The sequence below is a fragment of the Phymastichus coffea genome, unplaced genomic scaffold (assembly GCF_024137745.1).
Source record: "Phymastichus coffea isolate CEN01 unplaced genomic scaffold, Cenicafe_Pcof_1.1 PCOF00044, whole genome shotgun sequence".
NCBI lineage: Eukaryota > Metazoa > Arthropoda > Insecta > Hymenoptera > Eulophidae > Phymastichus > Phymastichus coffea.
The window spans coordinates 1,770,248-1,775,000 of NW_026706855.1; the positions used below are offsets into that span (position 1 = coordinate 1,770,248).

General features: G+C 36.1%; 1 protein-coding gene across 1 annotated transcript in view; it reads left to right on the forward strand.

The window, feature by feature from the left end:
* Positions 1-4,567: 4,567 nt before the first annotated feature.
* The window catches only part of LOC131664435 (protein yippee-like 1), a 21,293-nt gene continuing 21,107 nt past the window's right edge, over positions 4,568-4,753 (forward strand). The window contains exon 1 of the mRNA XM_058935512.1: positions 4,568-4,753. This exon is cut by the window's right edge and continues 172 nt beyond it. The gene's annotated coding sequence lies outside the window, so the exon portion shown is untranslated.

Here is a 4,753-nt window from a genome sequence, read left to right on the forward strand (position 1 = left end):
TGGACCATAATTCTTAGAACAACGCAACACGTTGTAAGCGAGCGCCTCGCAGCTAATGGCTATCGAAATAAGACCTTGAAGACCAATCACACTGTATATTACCTCTTTTTTTCAGTGAATTTGAATCATAAAGTCGAGCCGTAAGATAATTTTCCTCAAAGAAAAAAAGAAAGAACGAAAAAAGCATGTAAAGATCAAAATATAATTATGATAAAGCGCTATTTTTTTTTGTTTAACATTTATTTTATAGTGGTTTGTTATTTTCAAAAAATAAAAAATTTATTTTTCGATTCGATGGTTGATGTTAAATGTTGTTTTATACGAGAAGATGTACTTTTGATAAAACAATTATCAAAATCATTCAGGAAAGGATGTGTAGTTGCACAACTCTGACGTATGAAAGTAACATTAAAATTTTAAGATTTTTACGCTTTGTATTCAATTTTTATAGATATGTGTGACTGGTGATTCTTGGCTTTATATAATACGTTGTTTTACATTGTCACAGAAATTATACGATTACTTTTATAAGCCCAATGATTATATCTGCTTTGTGAAAAATTATTTTGGGAAGAATATTGAGAAATTAAAAAAAAATTGTTTTGTACAGAGGCATTTGAATCGAACAGCGCTTTATTGTCAAAATAAAACAACAAATTTAAAATGAAATGATATTACTGATGGAAAAAGATGGTAATTTTTATTAAATAATTATTAAACGAAAAATTTGCATTCCAAAAAAAATTATAATAATTCAATTCCCATTTTTTTGAATTCGAGAATTGAGAAGTGTCTTGCATTTTATTTGTAAATGTGAATAAATGCCGATTATATAGGCGTTAATTACTGCGCCAGAGTACTGTACTTTGTAAAAAAATATTATTTTTCAGACTACATATTTTTACATAGATTCCTTCTTTGCATATATTTACTTATATCAAACAACAACCGAAAGCTAATTTTGTTTTGTATAGTAATATAGTCCTTTTATAAGTGATTAATAAAACTGGTTTACTCAGCATCCACACAAATTACTTCAATTTCCAATACGATATTATAATAACTTTTGAACAAGTGAATATGGTTTCAACTTGAACGTAATCACAAACGCATTCAGAATAATCAATGTTTGTCAATTCAACTCAGTTGTACAATAATAACATGTAATTTTTATACTTCCTTTATTTGGAAGATTATAAGATCCGGTAAATAATTTGTAAATATTGAACTATATCTCAAATAAAGCTCGTAACTGTTGCAAATGATTACATCAAAGCAAAACTTTTAGAATAGATGAATCTGTGTAACAATACATTTATACCAAGCTGCAGTGTATTTATTTTAATGAATAAATATATCAAACAAGCAAACAATAAAACAACAAAAATAACAAAAATACTAGTTTGTAGTTTATAAAACGTGCCCTATTGAAAGATAGAAAAGAAAAAATGTGGACAAGTCGTTTAATAAAAAAACAATTACAAAAGTCAAACTTCATGTGTATGCCTCTCTTAATTTATCTTTCTCTGTGTTTCTCTCTCTCTTTCTCTCTCTTTCTCTCTCTTTCTCTCTCTTTCTCTCTGGCAAATTCTAAGTTGTTATATACTATATACGATGAAGTCGCTGGTGCAATCAAAGAAAAATCTTCGAAGAGCACGACGTCGACTGACAAATATAAATCAGCTGCGTGACTTGTTTTCACTGACGCGTTCAAACACTTTATTTTGATTCTTTGCTTTCGGCATATTCGCGAGAAGGGATTCGCAGAGCAGTAGCCCCCTAATAATAAATGACTACGACGATAAATGATAAATGAGAACTACGAATATGTTTATTTCTACGATTCTGTGCAATCTTTTTTTTCTTGCTTTCATCTTTTATGTTTCTATTTGTGCGTGTAAGGGTGTATGTGTTTGTGTATACGAAAAAGAGAGAGAGAGAGAGAGAGAGAGAGAGAGAGAGAGAGAGAGAGAGAGAGAGAGAGAGAGAGAGTCCGTCTTCGCTTAGCTTTCTTTGTTAACAGTCTAAAGTGAAACAAATTATAGACGATGATATTTTATATGGATAACTTAATCTGCGAATATAGATGTAGAAAGGTTTTATCGTGAAAAAATATTCTTTAACGATAAATCGAAGTTTTTTATACTAAATTTGATAAATTCGACGTTTTTAATAAAGAGAACGATGGGAAAAAAAATTTTTATATGGTGCCGATACCTAGGCGTACGTTAATTGAAAAAAATTAAAAGACTGTTTGAAATTTACCAATCGATATTCTTGAAGTAATAATTATATCGATAAACATTTTTTCACGATGAAACATCGAGAGCTAACTTATAAACTATAATATAACGCGCGTACTATTCACACACATATACAAACATTGTATAATGCAGAATAAATGGGAAGAGCTGTTCACTAAAAGAGTATAAAAGAAAAGCGCAAAACAATGTGAAAAAGATATGTAATAGATCAAATTGAAAATTTTCCTACTGTACATTCGAAACAAGAACTCGAGACTTCCGCCTCGTTTCTCTTCTTTTTATTCCTTTTTAGCTGGCGGCGCGCTAACGAAAGCGAAAAACGAGGCGGATAGTCGCGTTACACGCAATAAATATACAACATATGCGCGTCGCTTGTATGCATATATATGCGTTTCTAGAACGTGACATTTGTTTCTGCGTTCGTTAGAAAAAAAGACGCATTAAAGACGACGACGATGGTAACAAAATGAAAAGGAGGCGAGATGTACGTGCTTTTATAAATAAGCTGCGCTTCGCATTTTCTTTTTTTTTCCACTTGTAATATAGTTATGTACTAGAATTAAAAAAACAAACCACGTGTCGGCTAGTAGATAGCATTGCGAGCATTACAATACTTTTGGAAATCTCATTAAGCTGTGTTCCTTTTTCAACCCGACTATCCTATTCCTTTTACAATTCCTGGGTGGTTTTAGAATTCGTTTTACAATTCCTGGGTGGTTTTAGAAAAGATTTTTTTCTTTCTGTTTCTTTTCGAAAATTACGCTAATAAAATTGGATCAATGAAATCTTTTCTAAGATAATTGAAGGTGCTACGATCAACGATAAGACGGCAAAAGGAAAATTTCTTGTAAAAAGTCCTGTATTTCATTATGGATTTATCCGATGCTGTAATTGAAACAACTGGAATAACGTAATTTACGAAATATACGAAAAAGTTGTATACTTATCCAAAATTGATTACCTAAAACCCCTTGCGCATTAACATAACGCAAGCTCTCGTCGCAATTAAAAACTAGTAAAGACAAAATGTAATGACGCGAAAAAAAGCGGGCTATGCTGGAGGTACCAGCAGCAAGTGAATGAAAATGGGAGCGGCGCGTGATGAAGAAAGACGATGAAAAGAGGTCGGTCGCTAAGGAGAAAACAACGCGCGCTTTTGCTATACACAGAATGAAAGGGAGAGCAGGAGGCCGATAAGCGCGCAAACATACCGTGTAGCAAAACTAACGCTAAATGCACGTTTTCAGTGCTCTTTGGTGTATTTTTCTTGTCAGTACAGTTTCCGTTGAAAATTAGAATGTTTACTTCACTTGCCAAGCCTAATTTCGCGAAAGTGCTGAGCACAAAAACAAACGTCGAAATATTTTGGAGTCTAAGCAGAAAGTTACAGCTTGGTTAGGCGCGCGATCGATGAATCAAGCCAACAAGAACATTTTCAACAATTTTCAGCTGTCCGTGAGATTTTCTCACCGAGATAAACCGTTGAGAACGTAGAGTTCACGCGTCGAACGTTGATTTCTCTTTGTCCGAAGCAGAGCATTTCGTAATTGAATGAGCGATAGCGCTAGATAGGTAGATAGCGATAGATCTACCTATATATCCATTCTTATCTTAGACAAATCAGTATGCGAAGTCTCGGGCATTATCGGCCAACTTTAGCGAAGGCACCGTACAAATTTGGTCGCTTATCACGCGTCGGGTTCAGTGAGAGCGTGAGCACTCGTCGTTCGATCGGCGACGATGATGATCGCAAGCTCCTGCGATAAAGCGCCGCGTTCTTCAAAAAATTTTCGCGCCACCTGCCGCTCGTGTCCGCAAGCAGCTGGTTAGCAGTGGCGGATGCGCGCGCCTGCGCTTCCGCTTGTTTGTCTTGCGTCCTTCTCTCTCTCTCTTCGCACACACATACGTGTAGGCGACCGACCACGCGGGCCACGCTCTTTCCTTTGTCTTTCTTTCGCACGCAATTAATGCCACTTTTCCACCTGCTTTGCGCCACAATAACATTGCTCTGCTTTTTATTCTAGCTTTGTCGTTATCAAGTTAGCGGAGTGCTGTGCTATGTTGAAGTCAAATTAACAGCTGAATGTTGTCAAAGTGTAGCTGCCTTTGGCGTTGTAGAAATAGTGCAAGCTGCCTTCATTTCTTTTTATCTCTCTCTCTCTCTCTCTCTTTCGCACACATGTATTCGCGCATATCCTATCTTGGTGTAGCGAGAGGAGAGTCGTGGCGGCGGTGGCGGCGGTCGTGGCGGCGCGCGCAGTTGGGTCGCCGCGCAGCAAAGCCAAGTTGAGCCAAGCGAACACGCACTGCTCAGTATTGTGTTGTCGCTCGCTGAGAATTGAGCCAGATCTGCGCACTCTGTATACACACAGACACATATATCAACAATCTCGGAGATATCGTTGTGCATAGCGCAATTTAAAGAAGCCCCACCGTCATCGACGATATCTCGAGTTTTAGGAACGCAGTGAATTTTCTCTCTTTCTCTC